This window comes from Phasianus colchicus, chromosome 1 (genome assembly GCF_987193195.1).
Source record: "Phasianus colchicus chromosome 1, bPhaCol1.hap1.1, whole genome shotgun sequence".
NCBI classification, from domain to species: Eukaryota; Metazoa; Chordata; class Aves; order Galliformes; family Phasianidae; genus Phasianus; species Phasianus colchicus.
Window position 1 is genome coordinate 156,789,159 of NC_143436.1, and position 18,689 is coordinate 156,807,847.

Here is an 18,689-nt window from a genome sequence, read left to right on the forward strand (position 1 = left end):
AGTGAATGGCCACAGGTTGCACCAGGGGAGGTTCACGTTGGATATTAGGAAAATTATTCTTCTTCAAAAGAGTGGTCAGGCACTGGAACAGGCTGCCCAGGGAGGTGATAAAGACGCCGTCTCTGGAGACGTTCAAGAAATGTTTACAGAATCACAGAATTGCCAGGGTTGGAAGGGACCTCAAGGGTCATGAATCTTCAACCCCCCTGCCACAGGCAGGGCCACCAACCTTCCCACCTAATGCTAGACCAGACTGCCCAGGGCCCCATCCAGTCTGGCCTTGAACACCTCCAGGGATGGGGCATCCACAACCTCTCTGGGCAGCCTGTTCCAGTACCTCACCACTCTCTCCGTAAAGAACTTCCCCCTGACGTCCAACCTAAATCTCCCCTTCCTCAACTTAAAACCATTTCCCCTCGTCCTGCAGTTATCTACCCTTTCAAAGACTTGATTCCCCTCCCCTCTGTAGGCTCCCTTTAGGTACTGAAAGGCTGCAATGAGGTCACCCCGCAGCCTTCTTTTCTCTAGGGTGAACAAGCCCAGCTCCTTCAGCCTGTCTTGACAGGGGAGGTGCTCCAGTCCCCTGATCATCTTCGTGGCCCTCCTCTGGACCCTCTTCAACAGCTCCCTGTCTTTCTTGTACTGGGGGCTCCACTCTTGGACGCAGTATTCCAGATGGGGCCTCACAAGAGCAGAGTAGAGGGGAACAATCACCTCCCTGTCCCTGCTGGCCACCCCTCTTTTGATGTTGCTTAGATGTGTTGTTTAGATGTTGTACTGAGGCACATGGTTTAGTGGGGAAATACTGGTGGTAGGTGGACAGTTGGACTGGATGATCTCAGAGGTCTTTTCCGACTTTGGTGATTCTATGATGATTCTATGATTCTAAAAGAAAGTCTGCCTCCACCTTAGCAGCTGCAATAGAGGAATAGAAGAAGGAAATGAGACAGTGTGAACATGGGGCAATGACTGCTCTCAAGGGAGGTAGAGATGCTACAGATAGCACAAAAAGTTCTAATAAGGATCTCATTTGGAAAGACTTAGGCATTCCAGATCCCTGCATGACAGGTGATTGTTCTCAGATCATATCCATGCCAGTAACTGATGGTGCATAGGCCCAAATGCTAGCATATGATTAGCAATGTAACTAAAACATTAATGAGGTCTTTAGCATCATTTTGGCTGTCATCAGGGGTAAGGCTACATCAGGTCTAGAGCTGATGTGAAAAATGTATGTGTCAACATGGCAAGGATGAGGAACCCCAACTGCTGGGGCTCTTCTCCCAAGTGAAGGAGAAGCGCCTTAAGAAGGCTACTTTCAGAATAGGATGTGAAGAGCAAATTACAGTGTGGGATACAGGGGAAGTGAAGGGGGACACAGCAGTGACAAATTTTAGTGCAAAGAAAGCCACACTACACAATTGATCTTCATAATCTTGGTGTTATTAAATGGTGGGCAGATGGATATAAGCACATCCTGGGCGTATCTTGATGAAATACCATTACTGTGTATGCCCAAACAATGAAACTTTTGTTCTAACTTGTGGGTAATTAATCAAATGGAATATGTCCCAGCATAAGAAACATTCAAACTACAGTCAATTCATGTGCAAAAGATGTGTAAAAATATATCTTTTGGGCAAGTTGTTACCACATTTATTATATAGAATAGTGTGTATGATGCTGTGGAGGGCCATTGCATAAGCAGATAACTTACTTCCCTCAAAGATACACAGAAGAGAAATTAGAAGCCCATAAAAACTTATTTCAGGAGCTTGTTGTAATGCCTGTGTAATAGATAATTGGTTCTTCTTCTGCATGCTAGAAAAATTGAGTTCTTCCTAAAAACCTGCATACAGGCTCAGTGAGCAAAACTGGAGATGAAAGCAAGAAAGGGGAAAAAGGACAATGTAATCATTTTGGGACTGTTCAGTGGGTTCACTGCATCTCCAAATGTGTCTTTAGCAAAACACATTCAATAAATTAGGAATCAAGGAGTGTTTTCACATTTTTGGATGTTCATCAGCAATCAGTAAACAAGAGAATGATTCAACGTTTGTCAGCCTTCTTTTACAAGCAAAATCTTAAAATCTCTGTGTTTTAGAGAGAGATTTTTACATGCTCATTCTCCAGCCCCCTGGCTTTTAGGCATGTTGCTGTAAATTTTGGTTAAAAATCCCAACCAAGAAAATCATCCCTTTCTGTGCCTTCAAGCCTTTGAAAATCTGATTTAATGAATTCTGCCTTTTGCCTCTCACCTAAATAAACAAAAAAGCCCCAACAAACTAATGCCATCAACAACATTAACAAATGTCCTGTCTGTGAGCACAATTAGTAAGAAAACAGCCTTAGTGGTTTTTAGCCTGCAGACACCCTGTGGAACTCCACAGCCATAGATTCTAATTAAGGGATTGACTTTTCAAGAAAGATTAAAATAACTAAATGCATTTAGCTTTGCAAAACAATGGTGGGGAAGGAATAAGAGAATTCTCAGCAACAATAAGAAGATTGTAAACACCAACAATGGACAAGGGCTGTTTAAAGGAAGAAAAAAGCACTTGTTTAGGCACCAAGAGTAATAGAGAACAATAGATGCATAAGATAGAATATGTTCAATGTCGATTACTGGTGTTCTTATTACAGCACAACTTTTGAATAAATGCAGTGATGTTACTTGTCAAGCAAAGATTTATTCATGACTGAGGAAAATGGAAGGGCTCTAATTACCCCAGCAGCACTGCCAAATGTAACTACTCTCACGTTACCAGAGAAAGTTTGTATGACTTTGCATCCACTTTATCATGAAAGTGTTTGAAATTCTGCAAGTGTTTGCCTTTTAGACATCTTTTGTGGAAACGCTAATCAGAAATAACATTTAGAGAACTGCAAACCTTCAAAGGACTGGAGGTGGATCCACCATCTTCCCTACGGCAGAGTAGGATAATCAGGACAGCAGTAGAGGCCATACAGGATGATATGCCTGTTGTTTTGATCCAGAGGTAGGGGGTGCTCTGTTTCTAAAGGGAACTAAAGTGGATCCTTGGCTCCACCAATGGGATTGCTGTTTCAAGCATCTAAGCAGTTTTATGGAGAAGACAAAAAAATAAAGCTGGAGCAACCTCTTTTCAAAAAAATCTGCAACCCCACTGCATTGATTTCTGCTACTTACTTCAGAGACAGCCACATTCTGAGGTTAGAATTCTTGACTGGCTCCAAAGCCTCTGGGAAAATGTAGATTTAATTCATATTTAAAAGGCCAAGGTCAGCACTATCAAATATTTTCAGGTTATCAAGATTCAGGCTGGAGCAGAAGTCTGGCTGCAGTAAATTCTATTACTAAAAATTGTATTTAAAAACTCTGTAAAGCAACCTATCACATTTTTAGGTCTTGATAGTGGAAGTCTATGCTGTCATTGTTGAAATAAATATAGTCTTTGAATTAACCTGGATTGTATCCATTAAAGCTCTTGTGTAAAAGCATGAACACTTCCATTGATGTTTTAGGATCCAGAGCTAAATGTGGTGCTGATACACAGATCCATGTGTCAAGACTCAGAGGTAAATCCAGCAAAGACTTCTTACTTGGTCAAATAGGGACAGTTTTTGATGGTATCTCAGAGTGCTTCTTTTCCAACAGCAGTGCATCACTTTTGCCTGTACTAAATGTCCCACTCTTTTCCCCTGCACAAGGGCTCGCCGAGTGAACATCTTCCCTCCAATCTAAATTTCACAATGTGCACACTGCTGGGAATGTGCACGATTTCATGATATTGTAATGTACAGATTTTATCAACCTTTGCCGGCAGTTATTCAAACAGAAAGATATCCAGGGATACTTTTTTATTCTATTCCAGAGTCCGCGTGCAAGTGTAGCAATGCAGCATCTATCATGCAATTGCGATGCCATGCAATGATCATGTTTCCAAATGGCCTATCCCACAAGAAAAGGTCAGCAAGTAACCACTTAGACATACACAATGACAGACTTCTTTTCTACCTGACATGCAATCTTCTCAGAAAATGAAGACAGAAATTACTAAGTACATTCAAAAAACATAGAGTGAGAGGTGTGTGTACAAAGCCAATTAAGGAAAGAATTGCTTTTTGCTGCTTTTTTTCCTGGTGCACTCTTTTGGAAATTTACCGCCATATACTAATTAACCTCTGGGTGACTTTATGTAAATTAGATGGCATGTTTTGCAGTGTTGCTGTGGTAATGTAAATGTCTTAAAGTTATATGAAGCGCTTTGAAGGTAGCCAACAAAGTTTGTTTTTAGTGTATTATACTACAAGATGATAAAATAACCAGGTTTTCTTGGAACGAGAGGTAGATGAGAAGAAGAAAAGATGAGAAGTGATGTGAAAGGTATTGGAAAGATACACAGAATTCTTGGGCCACATCCCCAGCTTGCTAAACATGGCCAGGACAACCAGCTCAATATAGCTGTTCAAATTGCCATTATTTCAGGACCAGGTCTCGTGCACTGAAATAGATATTAAGGATGCTGACTGAAGGTCTAGAACCCTTGGTGATCTTGGAGAAGTAATTTCAGTAACCTCAATCAGAGAGTACCACTTAGGGAATCAGGCAATTGATTTTCCTTATGCAATACTGTTCCCTTATGCGTACTGTGCAATTAGTTTTCTTGGGGGTCTGGCGCATTGGGGCAACCTTTTTTTTTGTGGGAAATTTGATTAAGGGGACAGTGGCTGGATTTATAAAGATTTGCTTTTATGTCATGAAGATTTGAGTGCAGAATTAGCCTTAGGGACCCACTGCTGCCTACAAATACACAAATTATTTGGAGGGACCAAATTGGTATTGAGAGAGCCAAAGTATACAATGAAGCAAAATGTACTTCTGAATGCCCTCTAAAATGTATGGCACAACAAAGATGTCTGGCAATGCCAATTAGATCTATACATCTGTTTTAGGATGAAATGAGCAAGACCCTAAAGAGGAGTCTTTCCCCATTAGAGAGAGGCAAGAGTGGTTGGTCCTGATGTAAATACCTGCAGTCTACATTTAATTTGAAATATCTCAGTCTGTCAAGCAAGTGTATCCAATATAGGAAACTGTGCGGGGAGATAAGAAAATTAGGGTATATATCAAGTAAGTGCCTGCTGTCTAATATTATTTCTAAAATATATTAAAGTATTATACTTTAACACATGCTTAATACACACTATATTACATGCCACACATTTATCGTTGTTAGGGTACTGACACACCACATTTAAAGAATGTGAGCTGCCCTTGGGAATGATGGCTAAGGTGCTCATCTTGGGGACATAGTACCAGCCTGTGAATTCCAATCCTGTAAAGCTGTTTGCTTGCAGCCCACGCTTAGGCACTTTAAGTCTTGAGATGAAGGAAATGCTACTGTATATCTGTTTTCTGTCATTCTTCTTGGTTAGTTTAAGAGGCCTCCTGCTCAGCACTCTGGCTGTTGTGAATCTGAGGCACCTAATTCTCCCCATGATATATACAGAATTGATATTTCACACTGCATGTTATGAATTCGGTAGTAGGAGCCTATGAGTTATGTGGGGAAGATCAGTGCTTGCGTGTAGTTTGTAAATGTAAAGCCACATGTCTGTAAGTTAAGCACAGTAGCAGCTAGCCTGTAGGCTTGCAGATTTTGCTGGGTTTTAGCCCATGAAATGCTGAAGCATTTGAAGCAGTGCCAAATAACTGTCTTGTTCACCACCTATATTGAAGAGTGAATATTCAGGGTGAGAGATCTACTTCATGACAGCCTGGGGAAAAAAATAAAAAAAGAATTTCAGAGAAATATTAAGGGAAAAATCACATAATCAATTCTATCAAAATAGTGTTATGCAAAGTTGAATAATGCTATTAGATGCAGGGACAAGTTCTTAGTCTGAAGGAGAGGCAGGCATGATTAAAGAAATGAGGATGATGAAGGTAGTAGCTGGAAGCTTCCTCCTCACAGCACCCTGACCATCGAAGTCTCCTCAGTTACACTACTGGGAGAGCAACCTGCTTAATTTCTTCCCTTCACCGACTTTTTCCTTGGTCAACTGGTTCTTGAGTGAAATGGCAGTACATTCAATTCTGAAAGATGGTGCAGAAATTTTTGAGATACAGCCTTCCTTTGCTGCTTTCTGCTTCTTTATGGATGAGAAGAAACACTGAGTCTGCAACACCTTCAAAACACAAGGGTCTCTAGCTCAGCAATGCACTTTCAAACCTCCCACTGGAGTCTGCATTTCTTCACATCATCTTGGTCGCACAGGCAGGGTCCCCTCCTGGTTCCAGCACTTGGTTGGAGTGAATAAAGAAGAGTAGAGGTGTGCGATGCTGGGACTATAAGGTGTGCTGCAATCAGCTCCAGGTTGCTGAGGATGAGCATAATTTTGCATTGTTACAAAAGACAGACAAAAAACATTGGCAGAGGAGGGGCATTGCTAATATGCTTTAAAAAAAAAAAAAAAGAAAGAAAGAAAGAAAAAAAAAAGAGAGTGTGTTCAAAAGGAAATGCAGCAGACTAAGAAAAAGGACGAAGCTGCCTTTTCTCTCTACCCCAAGCTGGCCTCATGCTCCGGTGTGTTTCCATGGAGGCTGTTGCTGTCACTGCATGGCTTATGCTGGAGTGTCACATTGGATGGGAGCCAGCTCAACAAGAAAAATAAAGTGAGTTTTTAAGAGGTAACGTGGTAAATGTTCTTCTCAGTCTGGCTACCAATATGTGCTGTCTAGCCTGAGGCGCGCAGCACATATGGGTGAAGCTACTGAGGTTTGGTACTTTTAACTTCTCAAGTCGCTTTTTACAAAACCAAAGGATACACATTAGACGCACTGAGAGGAGGGAAGAATAGGTAAGGAAAGGCAAGGCCTAGCGGTCTGATTGCAACAGACTGTCACTGGCAATTTCTGAATTCTTACACTGGGGCTTAGAGGCTTTTCTACATACCGGGGGATTTTCCCCGCTGATGAGGCGCAGGCAGGGAGGGCAGCTGCTTGCAGCAGCACACTGGGCAGCACAGCAGCCTGGCCGCGCTGCTGGTGCCCAGGCAGGTGACGGTGCAGCAGATGCTGGCATTTGGACCACCTGCTTGAGGCAGCTGCACTGGCACCCCTGCCCTCCTGCTCTCCCAGCAGCAGCCTGGCTCCAGTTCCGCCTTCTTTCCTGGAAATTCAGTTTTACCTCCACTGCTGAGAATCTGGTGGGCCCGTCTGGGGGGCTGTGTTAGAAAGGGCAACCTCTGAAATAAAGTATAGTTGATGTCTGCTCCAGGAAAATCTGCTCTTCCCTCATTTGGGATCTTTCAAGGCACTTCAGCAGTCACTTCACGCTGTGCCTCTGGGCTTCTGGGATAGTATCACAACCTCCTTCTCTTTTTCCCATCTGTCAGCTCAGTCATGACAATGGGGCAGGCTGGAGTTTCTTTCAGCTCATTCGATTTCTATGGCTCGCATTTGCCAAGTGCTCAACCGTTTGTAAAAATCATGTCATCAGTTGTCATTAGGAAGAGAATTGATAACTGGTATTTTCTGAGCTTGCAGTCAGTCAAAGGAATTCATTCTCTTAGTTAAAAAAAAAAAAAAAGTTACACAAACAAGCCAAAACGTTAAGTAAGCAATTGCTACAACACAATGATTGGGTATTTTAGCTGTTAGATTGATTGATACCCAGTGGCACAACTATGGTTAATAATCTCTGAAATACCTTTTTTAAAAATTACAACACATTCCCCCAAAGAAATTTACTCATTTGAAATGTGATGTGTACAAGTGAGTCCAGATGAAGCTTCTTATGCAACTTTTAATCCAGAAAGCACTACTGTGTGTTCATTATGCCCAGGTACAAGAGTGGGCCTTTCAAGCCCAAGTCATGAAATAATAGAAGTGTTGAAAAGAAACATTTTGTCTGTGTCCCAATTCCATTCTGATTCCAGATCTCTTCTAGTCTCGAGGCAGTGCAAATCTCATCAGAATCCAAGAGAGGCTGGTACTAGAACAGCCCAGCTGTGAGGCCTAGAAATCAAAACAAAAGTTAGCAGTGTGAATGTCTCAGTTATACAAGAAAGTGTAGCACAGGATGGAAGATGATAAAGGAGAGGAAAGGAAAAATGCTGTCTGAGGAAAGAAAAAGCATGTAAGTGCTTATTTGCTCAGGGATTTCTCTTGTAATTTATTTAATACCTCCACAGAAAACAAAGAACTTTGCTGAATTAAAAACAACTGGAACCAAACCTACGGTGTCCTGTGGTTCCTGAAAATATTTGCTATACCCAACATCTGACAAGAAAAGCGTAGAAGATTGTTAAGATAATATGAGCAAAGAAGACATCCCAGGTGTTTCAGCTGCCGACAAAGTACAGAATCAAAGAGTTTGAAGCCATACCTAACTAGCTGAATGCGTTCTGTCTGCAGAACCCTTGTCAGTACCATGAACAAACCCCAAGCACTTATGCAGCATTTCTTTGCACTCTGAAACTGCCCTTCTGCGTCTCCCTGTGCAGGACTTCCTCTGCAGCTTGTGAAACCTGCACAAAGGGAACAAATCACAAATGAGCACTTTTGCAGAGAAACAGTAGGGTGCAACATGACCAGGAACCACAGAGAACACAGCACAGAGTGAGCTACAAGAGAAGATGGTCCCACGACAAGTTGCTGTCCTACCAGAAGAGATGTAGTCACTTTGGTGTTGATATAAGAATTCAATACACCTCTCTATAAAGCACTGCTTAAGAGATCCATCATTTTTTGTTGTCTCCTGAACAACCAAATAACACATAATTCAATATACTGAGCTCAGACAATGGAATCAAATACAAAGCTTAAAATGATGTAAGAAGATTTCTCAGAGTGATCTTAAGTCCATAAATTCAGCTGACATAGTTTTGAAAGGAAAATCCAAAGCCACCCGTTCCATCCCTAGGCTTTGAACTGATATGCTCTCCACAGCCAGGGAGTGCTTTTCTCCATTTTTATTTCCTTACAGAAATATTAACCAAACACTGGAGAGCTGAAAGAACACGAATTTTCTTTCACAGAATGTGTTCATTGATGATTTCTTTCTCCCTATTAATTTTTGCCAGTGTCAGATTACACTAAATAAGAAACTGTCCCTCCTGTGATTCTGGAGCTATTCTCTTAAATAAGATCACAACCCTTCAATGGCTCCTGCTGAAAGACATCAACTTAAAAAAAAGAAAAAGTGCACAATTGCAATCCAAGGTTATATAAAGGGCACACAGCTTTCAGATCAAGGGAGCACTAACACTATGCAGCCCCACTTTCCTAGAATATGTACCTTGGCAACATTGCTAATCTAAATCTGGCAAATTGAATATTTTGATCTCTGTCCCCAGAGAAAAACATATTCTTATTATATTAGATTATAATTTTTTCTGTTCCGTACCGATGCTGAACCATTCTCCATTATACCCTTCATTATATAAGAGAGGCTATATTGTGTACACTAAGGTTGCCATTTAGGCCCTGACCCATGTGTTCAGGCTTACTCAGGAGACTGGGCTGAAGGAAACAACTTCCTAATTGTCAGTCCAAGAATGAACAACTGGCTTGTACAAAGTACAGGAAAACACTGATATCTATACTACAAAGCTCTGATTTTCATACCTGAGGAATACCACTGTTGATGTTTTCAGTGAGCCGTGTGAAATATGGTCATATTGTCACTTGTACTTCTGTGTTTCAGCTAGACCACTTTGGTTAGTGGCCACCTAGAAGCTGACTAAAATACCCCAGTGCTTGGCAGCACAGTGCCATACATATTGGCATGCTTTATAACTAGATTGAAAGAAACAGAAGCTGAAGTCCTCACTCCAAAGAATTTGCAGTCTAAGGCTTTATCACGGCTCTTAGGAAAAGGGGCAAGCACAATTTATTCACATTAAGCCTAAAACCAATGTGGGTGTACAAGGAACGGAGGATGTACTTGGCAGAAGATCACAGGGTGGATGGCAAGACAGCAACCTTATCAGAAAGGCTGTATCTGCTGATGTGGTCAGTTCCTCAGCAAAAAACATTCACGTGCCTTTATTCAAAAGGGAAGGCTTGTGAAAGGAATTAGCAACACAATCCCTCAGCTGCAGGTATTTGAATTGATTATCTGTCAACCCAAAGGTTCCCCCAAGTTCAGTAAATGAACACAATCTGTCTTCTAAAATATATCATGTAATTTGTTACCGCTTTTTTTTTTTTTTCCTAGCCATGCATCACAAATAAAAAAGCACTTAGTTTTTGGTTTGGGTAATAAGGTTGAGTTCTTTTCCTTTTAACTTTACTTGATATTTGAATTAGAAAATTAAATACAAGCTGAAATGGAATAAGCAATAGGTAACTTAAAAATATACGTATTTTTATAACTGGAGTTAATTTAAATGACAAAATAGTTCAAACCTCAGCACGTTACTGATTTATTTCAGATGCATCTTTATTTACTTCAGGCTTGCATTGTTAAAATATGCTATTGATTTTCTGTTTTCTTTTGTTCTGAGGTTCCAGTGTGCTCTCTGCTGGTGATGCCATTCCCCATTGGAAGATGATTGATTCATTATTATTATTAAAATAAAGCAAAAACAAAAACAACAAACAAACAAACAAACAAAAACAACAACCAGGAACCAAGACAAAGTTAAATATAAAAGTTGCTAAACTGCGTTCAAGAATATTATTTTCTTGACTTTTTGCTGGATTAGAATCTAAAATGAAATGCAAATAAACGGCTACTGGGGAAAAATGGTGAAGAAATCTGTATCCATAGAGAACAGATCTAGGAGAGAAGAGAGGATGAGGAACAGGACATGGAAATTTTAAAGGACTTTGCTTTTGATTAGATTTAGAAAGCTCCATTAAAGGAAAAAAATCTACAGGAAGATTGAAAATAACCATTTGGGGTTGTAAGAGTGAATAACAGCAAGCGTGTAGTACTGGTTTGCAACATGGCAGACCTGGAAAAGGATAATGGAAAAAAACCTCATCTACACAACTGTGGGGTCTGCAAAAAAGCAAATAACCAAAAATGTTCCACCAGCTGATTTTTTCTATTTTTAGAATCGAATATGGCAAGACATCTAAAAAAAAAAAAAAAAAAAAAAAAAGATGCTGTTTCCAAATTTATGATTCTTGTTTCTGAAAAAAAAAAAAAGGTATCCAAATAAGTCCCATTGATTAATAGACAATTAAAATTCTTCTGAGGAAAAAAAAGACAAAAAAGAGAAATGAGAAATTTGTGGAAATACTACATGCCTTCAAAGCACTTCTATGTTAAAAATTAAAGTCAGAACACTTCCAAATAGATGGTGTAAGCTCAGCTTTGTTAAGCTGCACAAGAATGGAAACAGAGGGTTCAGGTATGCGGAGCGAGCCAAGACGGTGATTTAGTAGGACAGCTTTTCCATAAAAGTATGTGATTGAGAACTACATTTCTCTATAAATCTGTGTTATATATCAAATACTAATGCGTAATATCCCTGTTTCTATATCAATCTATTGATATATAATCATGTAACACATTTCTCCTATGAGTGTAGCCACACACTTTAGCTTTAGATACTGGCCCTCAAATTCATGCATATGGGTAATAGCAGGCAGCAGACCATGTAAACAGCCAGCATAGCACACAGTGAAGCTCACAGAGAATACCCTTCTATCACCAGCCCCTCTTCTAGACGATTTCCTTAGATATATTAGATAAATGAATAAAATATTTCTTAAGTGTGATAAAATATATATTGACGTTTTTAAATATTTTATCTGGGATTGAATGGAAATGAGCTTCATCTGCCTCTCAGAGCACAGCGACATGTGCAACGTGATGTTTCCCTGCTACGCGCCTTATCACACCGTCTACATGCAATCTTCTTCCTGCTACCGCTATTCATTTTTCATGTGCCAAGTATTCATTAATCCTTTAACCTCTGTAGGTAAAACCTAGTTTTTCTCTGCAGAATGCTCAAGGCTAGGAAATCGTTGCTCCCCATTCCAAGTGCTAATACTTGCGTTTTTATTGATAAATCTGAATATAACCTATAAATTTACCCAGGTAACATTTCCAGTGGAGTTTTGAAGTAGCCTACTTCTTCCAGGATTGCAGGTTTTATCTTTTAAAACATGGTGCTACAGTGTTAACTTTTGACTTGGGTTAAATCTTCTGTAAAGGAAGGAATCACATTCCTAATCTCTAGTGAGTTTTTGGAGCTGGCACTATGTGTGAAGTAACAATAAATCTGCTGTTTAGGTCATTAGACTGTATTTTAACTCCGCGCTCCCTCTTCTCCAAAGGAAAAGATTACACCAGAGACAAAATAATAGCAAATCACACCTAATCTCCTTTATGGCTCACAGAGACATATTTATATACAGCACGAGGTGGACTTCTGTTTCTGTCTGATTTAGCATTTCTTATTTGCTATTCTGCCTTTTTTAACCTTGTGAGATAACACACCGGGACGAAGAGCAAGAAGCTTGCTTTACCCAGAACACTCACGCCCAGAGGAGGCCGAGTGCCATTCATAGTAAGGGCAGAACACACCAAGCTGTGCATGGATGTACTTCAGGTTAAAGGAAGAGATGCTGGTTCTGGTTCCTCAGGCTCCCTGCGTAACTACTGGTTAGAACAGCAAGCATTCGTTTTCATGTACTGAAAGTCACAGCATTCAGCAGTAGTTATTTACCTGGGCTCGGCCCAGCTCTCTGTGTAAATACGCACACCCTACGGGCTGTTACGAACATGGTTGCGTGGCAGGCCAACCTCACAGCCACAGAGTGATTCCTGTTGTGCTTTACTCACTAAACGATTGCTATGAAGGCCCGAGAGGTTACAGACTGGGATTTGAATGTGAGGAGGACAGGCGCTGAGGCCTTATCACAAACGTTCTGCTTTCTACACTCTCTGACTCGAGTGCAGGCCAGGGACCAGCGTGGCAGCAGGACCTGAGGAGGCTTCCCTGCCTCCTTATGCTGAAGGCCTCCTGATCATCACCAAGCCAGAGCTGGTCACAGACTATGGGCACACCAGCCCTGTTGTTCCTCCCTCAAGCAACAGGAGCCTGAGGGAGAAGGCAGGGAACAGCCACAGCGGCTCTGCACTGAGCAAAGACCAAGGGGCCGGCTGCAGGGTTCGGGCACCACATACACGTGGGCCAGCACGCTTCCACCAAAATATCTCGCTGTATAAACATGCACGAGGGCCACTCCAATAGTAATGCCTCCCATTTCATTATGTTGGCCCACAGCTTCACATGTTGGCGGTATGGTGGTAAAGGTTGAACCTTCCTGACAGTATTCCATTACACGCTGTTGCCGCGTGACAGATGGCAGCAGAGGGGCAGTCTGACAACGTGGCATCTTACATGGAAGTGCATACAAGCAAAAGCGTGTAATTGAATTCTGCCATGCAGAAAACATGGTGCCCATTGACATTCATTGATGCTTACTGAACACTGATAGAGACCAAACAGTGGATGCAAGCACTGTGAGGTGGTGTGGCTCAGCAGTTCCAGCAGTGACAGTGGGTCACCTACACTTGTGGAGGGCACGGCATCTTCTTCATCGGTGGCGAAAATGCACAGGTAATGGTTGTTACTATTGAAAAACAGTGTTTAGTAGCTGAGAATTCATCTAACAGTGTTGCTGTGCTCTTTGTACTGGTTGAGTTTCTGTGGAAATAAATGGGAGGCATTACTTTTGGAGCGACCTGGAGACGAAATAGGCATTTACTTCTCAAAGTTTAGACACCAAATCCCAAGATTCGCGTTTTTGTTTCCTAAGTGCTTTAAAGTAACGCCTTCAGCGCAGCCATGCAATAACGACTCTCGCTAATTCCAGGCTGCCGGACTGCCTCCATCTCCGCGCTGCCACGAGAGCCCCGTACTACGGTACCCCCAGTCCCTGCGTCTGAAAACCTTCCCATAAAGGAAGTTCTCGGTTTGCAGAGGCGTGACCCTACACACCCACCTCCCTGCAAACAGAAAAAAAAAAAATCCAACAACAAAAAAATCCCAAACAAATCGACAACCAGCCCTCACAGAGTTCTCAAAAGCTGCAGTATGTTTATTTAAGAAAAAAATTACAAAGGAAGGTCGGCACAGCTCGGCCCCCACCCCCGCCAGGTGACCGCCCGCGCTCCCACCCCAAGGACGGGGCCCCCGCCCACCATTCCCTCCTCGGGTCCGCCCCGCCCCGGCCCGGCGGCCACCCTGCGGGAGGCGAGGAAGGACCACCGCCCACGGCCGGGCTCCCCACGGCGCCCCGCGCCCCTCTCCTCCCCCACCGCCTCGCGAGGCTCCCTCCCCGGGCATCCCCTCGGCGCCCCCGTCCCCACGACGCCCGCCGCGCCCTGCGCGGCCCCCAGCCCGGGCCCCGCCGGCGGCCCCTCCCCCGGGCCGGGCGTTCCCGTCTCCACCCCGGGGGCGGGCGGCGCACCGAGCCCCGGGGCGGCTGCGGGGCGGAGGCGCGGCCCCTCCCTCTCCTCCCTCCCCGCCCGGCGGCCGGTGGGGGCGCTCGGCGTGCCAGCGAGGACACCGGCGCCCGCCGAGGCGAGAGGGGACCGGCGCGGCGCCTTTGTCTGAGCGGAGCGGAGCGGCTCGGCTGCCCCGCGCGGGGCTCGGCCGCGGCGTTGCGCGGTGTTGTGGCGCGGGCGCGGCTGAGGCGGCGCCGGGAGCCTCCACCCCCGGCCCACCCTGCCCGCGGCTCATCATGTGACGCGGGTAAGTCGGCGGCGAGCGCCGCGCTTCCCCGGGGTGCCCCCATTCATTTTCTGGGGACGGCGGCGAGCCTGCGGGCGGGCGGGGGGCGCTGCCCCGGCGGAGGGGGCCGGGCCGGGCAGCGCGGGGACACCGCGCCGGGGGGAGGAAGCGGCGCTCCGGCTCTGCGGCTCCGCTCAGGTCTGTGCCCGTTCCGTTTCTTACCGGAATAAACGTAACGTCGGCGTTATTTGGCTTTCGGCTGTCCCGGCCAGCGCCGAGATGAAGTGAAATAATTAAGAAAAAAAAAAAAAACAACGAAACAACCCGACAGAAAGCAGAAGGGAGGGAGAGAGGGGGCTCTGCGCGGGGCCGGGGCTGCGGCCGGGCCGGGGGTCCGCGCGCCCGAACTTTCCCCAACTTTCCCGCTGAGGCCGCTGCAGGGGGCTGCCGAGGGGCAGCGCGGGGCCGTTTGCGTCTCCCCTCCCCGCCCGCTGACCTCCGTCCGGGGCGGCCGCGGGGTCCGGGCGCTTCCCCCGCCCGGCCGAGAGCGCGGGGGGAGCGGCGGTGCGACCCCGTCCGCCTACATCCCTCATCCCTCCGGAGTGCGTCCGCGCCGCGCTGTCAGCCGTTTGCGTTGCCGTTGTGTGCGCGGGGCGCCGCGTACCCGTGGCTGTGCCCGGCCCGGCCCGGGAGAGCCGTGCGGCGGAGGTGCGCTGCCTTCCGCACGCCCTTCGCGCGGCCGTGGCACCCGCTCTGCTCGGGGCTGAACCGGCGGCTGTCAGCGCTGTGAATCGGAGCAGATGTGTGTGCGCCTACCGGGCTCAGTGCGCCTCGGTCCGTGCGAGGTGCCGGGGATAAGTTCGCTCCCCCCACCGTGGCTTATGTCAGCCTTCGGCAGCCCCCCCCTCCGATCCCCCGGGTAAGTAAGTAAACCGCTTTTTTTTTGCTTTTTTTTTTTTTTTTCCCCCCACCGTCGTACGACAAACGGTATTCTCTTCATTTTTTTCCCATTTGTCTCCATCCTGCCCAGCCCCGGCAGGTAGCGACCGCGGCAACTTCCCAGGGCCGCTCTGTAGCGCGGGCACTGGGCTCCATTTTCTGGAGCTCCAACTCCGTAACGTGCGGGAGCGGCGGAGCGCTCCGTGCGGGATCGGGGCGGGGGGGGCGCGGGCAGCGCTCTGTGCATGATGTCAGGCTGCGCGCACCGCGCCGCCGGGCTCCTGCGCGGTATTCCTGCGGGGGTGCCCGGAAATACCTTTCTAACGGGACGTAATCAACTCGCGAACACTGCCTGGAAGCCGCCGTGTCGCCCACCGGGAGGTACGGGAGAGCCCCGGGCCGCGCTGCGAGCGGAACGCCGCGGCCCCCCCGCTCCGACCGTCTCCGGCTCCGTCGGTCGGTGGCGGCCGCTGCGGGTCCCCGGGCTGAGCCTGGCGGATGACATCACCGTGCCGCCGGCCGCAGTGCCCGGGCTGCTCTCGCACCCCGCCCCCCCGTATCTCTGGAACCAGGCGGTGGGGGTAGCCAGAGGACGAGGTGGTCCGTTTTTTGCTTTTTTTTTCCCCCCCTTCTTTTAGCTTCTCAATTCGTGGAGCAGTACGTAGCATTTAAAGGGGGCTGTGGAAGAAATCATCTTTTCCCTGCCATCCGCCAGTGCTTGGCTGCAGGGAGAAGCGCTGCGGGGCATTTGAGGAATGATTGCGTTGTGTGCTGGAGGGAGTTGGGGATTTGGGAGGTGCTCTTTGGTTGCTGCTGCTGCTAATGAAGTGGTGTCACATGTGTGAAGAACGGGAAAGGGAGATGAGGGTGGTTTTTGTTTTAATTTCTATTTTATTCTTTTCCTTTAGCAGTACTTACTTGTAGTAGTATTTCCAGGCTGCCTACCCGTTGTTCCTCTTGAAAAAAGCCTTTGCTGAAAAGGCATCTGAGAGCCTAAGGGAGGCCAGAAGAAAATTTGTAGCAACTTTTAAAAATAAACTTCTAAGGTGATTGCAGGACTGGCTAATAACCATGGAGCCCTCTGCCTTTTGGGATTAGCCAGATCTGAGTGTGTGCAAACTGAGCTTCACTTCTGAAGTGAGATTTAGGTACTGCAGCATCAAACCAGCTCTTGTGCCGTGGAGAGGGCTTAGGCTGCAAAGCTCAGTGGTAGGACCGCAGTAGTAGGAATAGTCCCTCTGTTCTTGAGTTTTGCAGACCTATGCAGTGCGTAGCTGAACCCCCCCTGTAATTAAGTAGAAATACAGACCACACTATTTGGGCAAGAAGTCTCTTCCAGGTAAGAGACCTTGCTTGAGGTACACTTTCCCACGCTTACGTGTTGCTGAAACCCTGTGAAATTCAGTGTGTGCGTTTTAGCACTTAGAAAGGCATCCTGCTGTTGAGGTTTTGGATACGCATCTACCCACCCAGAGAGTTTTATCAACTAAAGGGAGGGTGTGTGCTGTGCCTAATTGCTCTGTAAGCAGCACCTGCTGACTCCACCTTCCCAGTGCTGTGGTGTTGCAGCCTTCATCTTTGAAGCTGCTGCATCATCTCTGAGCTCTTTGGGATGGCCAACTCCTTGCTCGTTTTCCAAAGACTTGAACATTCTTTGTGCTGGGTAACAGATTAGCTCAGTACAAGGTTGGTTTTGACCGGGTCTTTGTTCCACTCAGGTTGAATATATAAATGCCTTATTCACCATCTCATACTAATAATGCTGGGGGAATACTCTTTTTTTTTTTTTTTTTTTAAGTTTTTCATTTTTGGTTTCTGAAGAGTTGTCTTGATTTATTGTGTTGGGACATAGTTGTGATTTGCCTTTTCATAGAATCATGGAATGTCCTGGATTGAAAAGGATGACAGTGACCATATAGTTTCAACCCTCCTACTATGTGCAGGGTTGCCAACCACTAGACTAGGCTGCCCAGAGCCACATCCAGCCTGGCCTTGAATGTCTCCAAGGATGGAGGCACTTTCTGGACTTAAATACAAAGAGAAACAGACAGAAAAAATAATTTCTTGAACTGGAAATTTCAATTTTGGAAAAGCTGAGATGGATGCAGCAGTTGAGACTTTGACCTTCTCAGCTCTTGACTAGTGGTTGTTTACTACAGCTGCAGCTGTGCGCCTTTGAAAGAGGAGGAGCTGCGTATGCAAGCATGCTCACTTTCCTCAGCTATGAAGAAAACATAGGAAGAGGCATGATGGTTCAATGTGAGAGTTAAGAAAAGTATTAAGCAGTCAAAGTGCAGCTTTTCCTTTATTGTTGTGCAGGATATAGCTGTGCCTTAAGACAAATATTTACGTCTTCAAAGTGCAAATATGAAAGCATGAAGTGATGACGTTCCCTATGCAGTGAAAAGGTTATTTTTTTAATGAAATAAAAGCATTTCAATTTTATAGCATGTATGGTGTAGCACTGAAGATACTTTAACAGTGTTTGTCAGTCAAAAGCTGTATGTAAACTGATTCTCTTGAACTTCAGACAGACCTGTATCTGCTAAATGGATTGTTTTTAAGCCAGTCCTAAACATGCAAATGAATGAGCAACAAGATTTATATTTGCAGGTTATGTTTTGCTGGGATAGTTTCTATCAGGGCATACAGCTCTGTAGGCAAAGTTGACTAGAGCACTGACAAGACTGACTGTGTACACAGCCCAAGTGCAGTAGTGGGTAGAATTGGACTTATATGAGGAAAGTTGTGCGGTCTCTTTTGGTTTGTAATAAAACTGTGCTGGTGCTGTTGCAGAAAGCCCTTTCCTGTGTAGGTCTGCTTAGATTTGGAGCCCAAAAAGGTGTGAACTTTCTCATACTTCATTGAGGTTTGGTGTGATTGGTTGAAGTTGACTTTGAATTTGTGCTTTTCTCATCGGTCCCAAGCAATAATTATAATGCAAATACAGACGACTGTTCTTTAATCAGTTCTATTTATTGTTTGGTGGCAGGGAGTCCTTAAAAACAAAACACTGACAGACAGAAGGAGAAAATCAATGTGGCTTTGCCAAGAAGTGAGTAGAT

The 18,689-nt window shown here is 45.2% G+C and overlaps 1 protein-coding gene and 1 long non-coding RNA gene across 8 annotated transcripts in view; one reads left to right on the top strand and one right to left on the bottom strand.

Moving 5' to 3' along the window:
- Positions 1-5,475: 5,475 nt before the first annotated feature.
- LOC149920184 (uncharacterized) lies at positions 5,476-15,310 on the bottom strand. Its single transcript, XR_016461503.1, has 3 exons — positions 14,908-15,310; positions 8,373-8,514; positions 5,476-8,002 (listed from the first exon to the last, which is right to left on the bottom strand). It is a non-coding gene; the product is annotated as an uncharacterized LOC149920184 (long non-coding RNA).
- Positions 14,487-18,689, top strand: part of KLF12 (KLF transcription factor 12) — a 276,242-nt gene continuing 272,039 nt past the window's right edge. For 2 of the 7 annotated variants that reach the window (XM_090130815.1, XM_031607033.2), the window contains exon 1: positions 14,494-14,706. The gene's annotated coding sequence lies outside the window, so the exon portion shown is untranslated. Of the gene's footprint in view, positions 14,707-14,789; positions 14,884-15,337; positions 15,605-18,689 lie in introns of those variants that run through there. The other 5 variants (XM_090130826.1, XM_090130847.1, XM_090130822.1 and 2 more) reach the window with 5 other exon arrangements.